This window comes from Dipodomys spectabilis, unplaced genomic scaffold (genome assembly GCF_019054845.1).
Source record: "Dipodomys spectabilis isolate Male_0828 unplaced genomic scaffold, ASM1905484v1 ptg000164l, whole genome shotgun sequence".
In the NCBI taxonomy this organism is placed as follows: domain Eukaryota; kingdom Metazoa; phylum Chordata; class Mammalia; order Rodentia; family Heteromyidae; genus Dipodomys; species Dipodomys spectabilis.
Window position 1 is genome coordinate 312,771 of NW_024870841.1, and position 10,610 is coordinate 323,380.

Genomic DNA, 10,610 nt, shown 5'->3' on the forward strand with positions numbered 1-10,610 from the left:
ATCTACTAGCACAACTATGTTTATTGCAGCATTATTTACCATAGCTGAGATAGGGAACCAACCCAGATGCCCCTCAGTAGATGAATGGTTCAAGAAAATGTGGTATATATACACAATGGAATTCTATGCCTCCATCAGAAAGAATATTTCCCCATTTGTTAGGAAATGAAAAGACTTGGAAAAAATTACATTAAGTGAAGTATGCCAAGCCCAAAGAAATATAGGTTCCATGGTTTCCCTTATTTGCAATATCTAGTATATGTATGAGTCAAGCGGAAAAGGTCAGATAAAGTGATGTTAGGAAAATGAACCCTTAGATATATATTCTAATTTTTTTCTTCCATGCATATGTTTCTAACGCAATTATAAGATTATTTCTTTGTTGCTTTGTATGTCCCTCCCCACAGTATAACCCCTGCTTTCACTGTATTTGATGTCGGTATAGTTTGTGGAGGGGAAGGGGAAAAACAAGTCCTTTAAATAAGGATACAGGTGGACCTGTTGCTCGGGAGGGAGGATGGGAAGGGATGGGAAAGGTAAAGGAGGAGGCTACAATGCTTGATAAGAAATGTACTCACTATCTTGTCCGTGTAATTTTAACCCCTCTGTATAGTATTTTCACAATAAAAAAAAGTACAAAAAATAAAAAATAGGCATTAACAATGTGTCTATTACATCCCAATGAGAATGTGAAGTCATAATGCTATGCTGTCATTGTGGTTTGTGAAATCACAATGAGCTGATGGTTTCGTAATAATAGTATGATGTCACACTGGTGATGGTGTCACAAAGGGGATGTGATGTTACAACAGCATGCATGAATCGTCATTAGTTCACAATATTGGCACACAAATGACCTGTGATGTCAAAAAAACTATATGATTTTTCAAAGGTGCTGAAAAACATAATATTTCACAATGTGATTGTGATGGTAGAATGGAATGTGTTGTCAAAATGTGCTTGGTTCAGTATGAAACAGCTCATTGTGACATCACAAAACTACAATGACATCATAACATTATGACATAACTTTATCTTTGAGACATCATAATCACATTGATAATTCCTATTCTGTGATTTTATGCTATTTCAAAATGGCATGTAGGTTATTATAAACCCATGGTGACATCACAATTTCTTCATGACATCACTTTGCCATTTTGCTATAACTAACCCAATGTGACATCGCAGGCCTGATATCTTAGGATTTCAAAACATTTGTGACAGCAGATGCTTTTGTAGCCTTCACAGTCCTTTGTGACCTCATGTAAATTAATGGCTATTGAGATTCAGTATCTCATTGTGACATCACAAAACCATTGTGACATCACACACCTATTGGGACCTCATCACTAATATGGCATCACCAACAAATGGTGATCTTTCCATTTTGTAACAAAGGGGGTGTTTCATTGTTTCTGATGGGGCATAGAATTCTATTGTAAGTATATACCACATTTTCTTGATCCATTCATCTACTGAAGGGCATCTGGTTTGGTTTTATATCATAGACCTGTCCTCTACTCACCAATTATGTCACATGCTGCCGTTGTGATATCTTAGGCCCTTTGTGATACAGTCTATTTTCCACCTCAGAACATTTCAGGTACTACATGTGATGTCAGAAATCTACTGTGGCTTCAGGATAATTATGATACCACACTGCTAGATGTCATGACAATTGTTTCACATTGTGACATCACAAACCTGTTAGGATTTCATCACATTTCTAACACATTCCTTTGGTGACATCACCGTCCTTTTGTGAACTCATATACTTATTAACAATTAGTGACAATTTAAATCTGGAACGCCATTGTAACATCATACACCCATTGTGGAATCTTAAACCTATTATGACCTCATTACCAGTATGGTATCACCATCTAATTGTGACATAAAATCATTATTAGTACATGATATTGTGACAACATATTGCAATTGTGATATCACTGTCACATTATGTTTCCATAAAACTAGAATTCTCATAACAGTTTAGGAAATTCATGTACTGGGACTTGAAGCTACTTCTGTGAACTTGTATCATCATTTGAACAAGTAAAAACTGAGATAGGAAATGTGATTATGATATTAAAATTTGTCACATCGTAAACCCATTGTTACCTCATCACAACGGTGATATCAAAAAGCCACTGTGAAAGCATATTGCCATTTTGAACACAATAGTTGACCATCCAAACCTATTCTGCTGTCTTAGCACCTTTGAAAAAACATATGGCTTTTCTGACATCTCAGTCACTCTTTAGTGTCACATTGTGACATCACAAACTTGTTAGGACTTCATCACATTTGTAGCAACACATGGCTTTAGAGATATTATCGTCCCTCTGTGAACTCATATACTCCTTATATGACAATTGAGATCTGGCATGCCATTGAGGTCACCAACCCATTGGAACATGACTAACCAATTGTGACCTCATCACCCTTATGACATTACCAACTAATTGTGATATCAAAATCTTTTTTATGACCTGATATTTTGACAATTCATTGCCATTGTGATATCTCTTCCATTGTACTTTCACAAACGTATTATAAACACTTAACATTTCTGAAAATTCATGGGATTTGGAATTTCAACTCCTTTTTAATCTTGTAACATTGTAAATTAGCAGTAATTTAAACTGGACATGTCATTGCAATATTACAAACTCAATGTGACATCATCACGAACCCATTGTGACTTTATGAATCCATGTGAACTCATGACCACTATGACATAACCAATGAATTATGACATAACATGGCCGAGGTGGCTTCATGATCATACTACCATTTTATATCACGGTTCCATCATGTTTTCACAAACAAGGTAAGATCTCATGACATCATGAAATCTCAATTCATGCACTTTGGGACTTCCATCTCCTTCTGTGAACTCATTAAGAATTAATAGCAATTGAAGTTGGACATGTCATTGTGATATTACAAACTTGCTCTGACATTGCTAACACATTGTGACATCACAAACATATTGTAACCACATCACCAGTATGGCATCACCAACAAATTTTAACATCACCTTGCCACTGTGACATCATGATCATGTTGTGACTTCCCAAAAATATTAGGACCTCTGAGTTGCCTTGAAGAAACTCTTGGCCTTTGTGACATCACAGTTATATGTGAAAATTGAGTTCAGACATGCCATTGTAACATCACAAACCCTTTGTGACATCACCAGTGTGATATCAAAATATCATGACACCATCAGCTCTTTGCGAAATCACAAAAAAGATACTTCATTAGGACATCACATTGTCATTATGACCTCCAATACATTGTGAATTCCTATGTGATTTCATATGTAGCATGCATTTTGATATCACAAAACCATGGTGGCCTCATAATCATTGTGACATCACATTGTCATTGTGATATTTCTAACCTATGATGATATTACACACTGTTCTCTCCTTATTACATGTGTGACAAGCTCCCATTGTGATATTTTAGACCTTTTGTGAGATGATAATCTCTTTTCAATCTCATAATATTTCAGATATGACAAGTGATATTAGAAATCCACTGTGACATCATGTCCATTGGGATATCACATTGTGAGATGTCATGACCACTGGGTCACATTGTAACATCACGTACAGTTTACAACTTCATCACATTTGGGACAATACAGGTTTTAGAGTCATTGCAGTCCTTCTTGAACTGATACACTGATTGTGATTTAATAACAATTGTGATGTGGTATGTCATTGTGACATCACGAATCTACTGTGACATCACAAAGCTATTGTGACCTCATCACCAGCAAATCAAGAAACCTAAACATTATGATATGATATTGTGACATCACTATGTTATTTTGATGTCACTGTCCCATTGTATTTTCACAAACCTATGGTGACATTTAAGAAAATTCATCACCTTTGGGGACTTCAAGTTCCTTCTTTGAACTTCTATCATCATTATATTGATTGATTAGCAATTCAAATTCTACCTATCATTGTGATAGTACAAACCCATTGTGACATCACAAACCTAGTCTGACATCAACACCATGATATATCACAAACTAATTGTGAAAAATATTGCTATTTTGATATCACAATCACATTGTCACACCCAAAACCTATTATGACATATTAGCTCCTTTGAAAAAACACATGTCCTTTGCCCAATCACAGTCTGTTTGTGTTCCCATATCCTCCTTGAAAACTACTGACAATTGAGATCAGATATATCTATGTATCATCATCACAAATATGATATCTCATTTTCTTTATGACACCATAAATTCCTTATATCATTGCCAAACTACAATGGCATTTTAGCATTATGATATTACATTGTCACTGTCATGTCATAAACACATAAATACCTATTTTTGTGATTTTATTCTATTCCAAATGTGGCATATGGGTTATCCCAAAACCACTGTGACCTCACAATCCCTTTGTGAGGTCCCATTACCATGGTGATATCACTAACCCACTGTGACATCATAAACCTATCCTATTATAACTTTTGTGATATGCAGCCATTGTGATATCTTAAGTGCTTCATGAGCTCATCAGTATTCAATCTCATATTTCAGGTATGATATAGGCTACCAGAAATCCACTGTGACATCATGATCATTCTGGCATCACATTGCCAGATGTCATGATCTTGTGTCACATTGTGACATCAAATAGTTGTTAGAACTTCATCACATTTGTGACAAATGCCTTTGAAGACATCACAGTCACTTTGTGAATTCATGTATGATTTGTGAGTTAATTACAATTGAGATCCAGAATGTCATTGTGACATTACCAACCCATTGTGTCATCACAAACCTATTGTGATTTCATCATAATTATAGCATTACCAACTAGTTGTGCTATCAAAATATTATTATGACATGATATTTTGACATCACATTACCAATGTGATATAACTATCTCATAATTTTTCAAAAACTTAGTCTGACCTTATAATATTTTGGAAAATTCATGGCCTTTGGGATATATACCTACTTCTACGAACTCATACTTAGGATCTATTAGGCACAAGACAACTTTTTGAGACACAAGTAAGACAATAAGCAAATTTAGTTATACCAGTAATGGGCCTGTAAGTACTGTGTCCTGCACTGAAAACCTAGAGCCATGATAAGTCTTAGCAACCGAACCTCAGACCTCCAATGGGCAGCCCTACCCTTTTTCAATTGGTTTACAAACTGTTCTTCGAATCTCCAAACCTCACAGAGTAAGGCTTTTTCCTTTCCCCTTCTTCCCTCCTTTGCTACAGATCTGGCCTTCCTTCCAGGTCTTTCCCGTTTTTCCCTTCCATCGCTTCCTTCTTCTGTTCATGCCAATCCACTCTACCCAGGCTTGCCTGTTCTGACCCAGTGGCCAGTTGCTGTCCTTCCCCTCCTACTCTCTCTCAACATCCTCTCATCCCACAATTTTTCTCTCCTGGTGTCTCATCTCTTTCTTTCTTTCAGGTCTTTTCCATCTTTCACTACGTTCTGTTACTTTGACCTTGCTACCTATATCTAGGCTGTAGCCCTCTCCCACCCCATAGGGTCTCCTAGCTAACCATATTTAGATATCATTTCCGAAACTGCCCACTACCCAAACAGTTTATAACAGCTCAACCTGGAGGGTTGAATCCACACCTCTTCCAGGAGCATGACATCCTCATCCAGTGGCCATCTCCTCCCTCTCCAGCAGACCAGATATGGAGCAATGATAATTATCGGGTCTCCCTAATTATTGGGGCACCGTTGGATATTAGCTTGTGCCCATGTGAACTAGTGAAACCCATAATAACCACAGAACCATTGTGACATCACATTGCTTTTGTAAAATCAATGTCCCATATTTATTTTAAATTCTAAGCATTCGATATTATTTAACCTACAGTGAGTAGAGTGGACCAATTACTATCAATTACTATCACTTCCTTTTACACCAATACTTCAAGCCCCGGAGGGTGAGTCGACCCACAGCAGCGTGTCAGCCAGGAAGCGATGCCTCTTAATGGAAGCGATACCCTGCACCGGACAGCCGCTGGAGGAGTTTCCACAGTGGAGCAGGGATTATTGATGGTCTCATTGACAAACAAAATAAGGCATGCAGCTTCAGAGGCTGCTGTCAAGGTATTGATCTGCACCATAGCTGACTCACCCATGAAGACCTGGAAGTTGTCTGCAATGTCTGCATTGTTGACCTCCACCCCATACCACATGCCCCCCTAGGTGTGCCAAGCCCACAGCTTGTTGAGAATATTTGTGGCATCAAAACCACCATTGTCACACAACTGGCATGCGATAATCGCCAAAGCCTTGGCATAGGCCCCAATCAACAGCTGCTGCTTTCCTGGAATAGTCCTTGACTAATCTCACAGTTACTGGGAAAGCTCCATCTCAATGGCCCCAACATCAGCCACCACTGAATCACTCTTCATGGCTCTTCTGATGATCATGATGGCATCATGAAGGGGTTGCTCTGTTTCCTCCATGAACTGTTCAGCATCACCACCGAGAATGAAGGTGATAGTTTTGGCCTTGGGGCAACCAGTGAAGAAATTGTACCTTTCCCTTCCAATATGTGTCTCTTGAAATACCTTGCATTGACCCAACACAACTGCACTCAGAATATTCACAGTGGTCTGGATTCAGCCTCCACTGGCCATCGTTGTCCTTTCCAGATCCTCCTCACGCACACAGCCTGCACAGATCATGTCCCTATCAGCAAAATACTGCATGACTACATCTCCAGTGGGGCCAAGGAGGTAGTGTCATCACCAACCTTGGCATCTTGGGAGTTGGCAATGTCCACTCCAAATTGGTAAATCTTCTCTAATTTGTCATAGAGAATATTCCATTCGGCAACAACAATTGCCTGATAAAATTCCACTGTGTGGACTCTGATTTCAGCATTATCCTTCTCAGCTTTCAGCTCCAGCTCAACATTTTCAATGGCAATCATGTGGTTTTTGTCCTTCTTAGGTTGCTTTTCAAACCCAGCATACGAGAAAGTCTTCTTAAATGCAATACCAGCAACTAGCTGAAATTACTCTAGCGTTCCAGTCTGAACCTTCTTGAATCCAATCATTTTAAGCATTTCATCGAGCATCATTATAGCATCAACCACCATTTTGACGAAGAGGGATCTCTGCTAGGAAATGAGCTTGGAGCTCAGAGCCATCACTGTACACTTCTCTGGCAGCTTCCTCTGTTCCACTGTATCTTCCTTCTTAACAGCCACAGAAATTTAGTTGATCTTTTTCACTTCCAACTGTGTGTCTGTGAGGAAAGCTGGGATGATCATCTGAGGGTGCACACCTTCTTCCACATATGACTTCATGTGCTTCAAAAACTGCAGCCAGTGGGGCCAAGGAGGTAGTGTCATCACCAACCTTGGCATCTTGGGAGTTGGCAATGTCCACTAAAGTTTTTGCTGCATGATGGACAACACTAAGAAGTTCTAGAATAATCGCCCCATCATTAGAAATTGTTGCTTTGCCTCCGCCATTCACAATAAGCTTGTCCATGCCATGGGCTCCCAAAGAGGTTCTTACAGCCTCAGCATTCACCTGGGAGGCACTGATGTTAATCACAAGCTGAGGGATGTCTTGGGAGTTATTGGTCCCCTCTTTTAGCAGTATAACTGGTGTAGGCATTATTTTGGAAGCTTATTCAGTGGCCCCCACTCCTCTGCTGTTGGTGTCCAGGTCACCCAACAACACCACAACACCTCTTGCCAAAGAGCCAATGTCTCATATGTTTTTACTAACTACTATGATCTCAGGCCAGTCTGAACAAGTGGCCACTAGTACTAATACATACCAAGACTATACATTCCAGACTTTACCTCTGTGACGTCCACTTCCCCAAATTCACCAGGTGAGTTTCCTTACATAAGTGCCCTCTCCATATAGTACAGCTTTCCAACATTTACCTGATGTCAACTTTCTACATACATCACTTAGGCTTGTAAGGCTGAAGGCCCACTGGTTTTCAAGACAGTTTTAGGCCACTTGTTTTCAAGACAGTTTTAGGCAGTGACACGGGCAATTTACAGGGGTGCCCAATAACCAGATATAAATAGACAGAAGGCTTTTAACAATTTTTCATAAGTTCAGTCACCACATTTGTAAGCTTGTTACCACTGTTTTAGCTTCTTACTTTAATCTTCATGACTAATATCTCTAGAGACACCCCTGGTTTTAGAGTGGTCTGCTGAGCTATGAGATCAGCTCAGTTGTCTCCATGAGCCTCAAGGTCTCTAGTTTCTTTAAATTCTGAACCACAGTTTGGAGCTTAGAGACTTCTTCCATTTTATCCTCCTCCTTTTCTCTCATGAAAGCTTTCATGATCTCAATCTCCTTCTCAAGTCATCCCTAACCAGAAAGTGTTCTGCCAGGGTCACAGGGGAGTTCCTGTCTCAGTGCTGCACTCCCTCAAAATTGCTTGCTCTTTAGCTCCTCCTTAAAGTTCTCAGTGTTGTTATTGAGAGGATTTTTTCCACTTCCACCTCTTCCATCGGTGCAAGATGCTTCTGCATGATATTTATGATGAGTACCTCAGCAGTCTGTTTGTTTTTACTTAGTCTTGCTTTTCACTTCAGTGTATGTTTGTGACGGATCTGTCAAATGTTTATGTATGTTGTTTGAGTAACAATATCTTGAGCCTGGTATTTTTATGTTCACTGTTTTTGGCCTCCTCTTCTATGACACAGTTCTAACCACACTCAGTTCTTTCTCTGTTGCTTCGAATGTCTGTTTACACACTTCAAATCTTATAGTTAGCTTATACTTCAGCATAATACATTCTTGTATCACGTCCAGCTCCTTTTTTATGGGTCTTGATATACACATGCACGATCAGCAGATCCTCCTTGCCTCAATTGTATTGAGCATGGACAGTAGTGGTGGCATCCTATTACTCCTTCAGCCTCTGAAATGTGGTCTCCAGCTTCGCCTCATGCTCAGTGAGCTTGATGTACTTGGAAATAATTTTAATGTTTTCCTGGTTCATTTTGAGGATTTTTTTTGTGTGTTTTCTTTTTTTAAATTATTTATTTATTTATTTATTTTTTTGTGAACATATTGTACAGAGGGGTTACAATTACATAGGCAGGATAATGCGTAAATTTCTTATCAAGTATTGCAACCTCCTCATTTGTTTACCCTTCACATCCCTTCCCAGCCGCCCCCCACACCCCTTCCATTCAAACATCCCCCCCTCCCTGCGCCAACATTGTAAAGTTCGTTTTCGACATGACAACTTGTACTTCTCATTGTTGCAACAGGTCCACCTGTATCCTTAAATGACTTGTTTTTCTCCATCTCCTCCACAAGTTATACAGACATCAAATATAGTGAAAGCAGGGGTTATACTGTGGGGGAGGGACATACAAAGCAACAAAGAGATAATCTTATAAATGCGTTAGAAACAAATGCATGGAAGAAAAAAAAAACATTAGAATACATATCTAAGGGTTCATTTCCCTAACATCACATTATCTGACCTTTTCCGCTTGACTCATATATATACTAGATATTGCAAATAAGGGAAACCATGGGACTTATATATCTTTGGGCCTGGCTGACTTCACTTAATATAATTTTTTCCATGTTTTTCCATTTCCTAAAAAATGAGGCAATGTCATTCTTCTTATGGAGGCATAGAATTCCATTGTGCATATATACCACATTTTCTTGATCCATTCATCTACTGAGGGGCATCTGGGTTAGTTCCATATCTTAGCTATGGTAAATAATGCTGCAATAAGCATAGTTGTGCTGGTAGCTTTAGTGTGGTCTTGTTTGTAAACATTTGGGTAAATGCCCCAAAGTGTGTTTGCTGGGTCATGGGGTAGTAGCACTATGTGAAGTCTTTTGAGGAACCTCCATAATGCTTTCCAAAGTGGTTGAACAAGTTTATATTCCCACCAAAAATGAAGTAAGGTTCCCTTCTGACCACATCCCCTCCAGCATCTGTTGTTACTAGAGTTCTTGATTTTTGCCATTCTAAGTGGGGTGAGGTGGTATCTCAATGTTGTTTTGACTTGCATTTCTTTTATGGCTAGTGATGTTGAGCATTTCTTCATGTGTCTATTGGCCATCCTTCTTTCTTCTTCAAAGTAGTTGCACTTTAAGTCTTTAGCCCACTTATTTAGTGGGCAGTTGTTTCTTTGAGGATTTGTTGTTGGGGGATTTAATTATTTGAGTTCCAATTATATTTTAGATATGAGACCCTTGTCCATTGTATGGCTAGTGAAGCTGTTTTCCCAATCCGTGGGCTTTCTATTGATCTTGCTAGCTATGTCCTTTGCCATGCAGAAGCTCTGCAACTTCATGCAATCCCATTTGTCCAACCTTTCTTTGATTTGTTGTGTTTCCGGGTCTCTATTCAGAAAATTTCGGTCTGACCCAAGGAGACCTAGGGTTTCTCCTATTCCATCCTGTAATGTTTTCAGAGTGTCTGCTTTGACTTCGAGGTCTTTGATCCATTTGGAGTTGATACTGGTGCAGGGTGATATATAAGGATCTAGCTTTAGTTTTCTACAAGTAGTTAACCAATTTTGCCAGCACAATTTACTGAAGAGGCTGTCTTTCTTACATTCTATTGT

The 10,610-nt window shown here is 39.0% G+C and overlaps 1 pseudogene; it reads right to left on the bottom strand.

Moving 5' to 3' along the window:
* Positions 1-5,937: 5,937 nt before the first annotated feature.
* LOC122119347 lies at positions 5,938-7,659 on the bottom strand (annotated as a pseudogene).
* Positions 7,660-10,610: the final 2,951 nt, after the last annotated feature.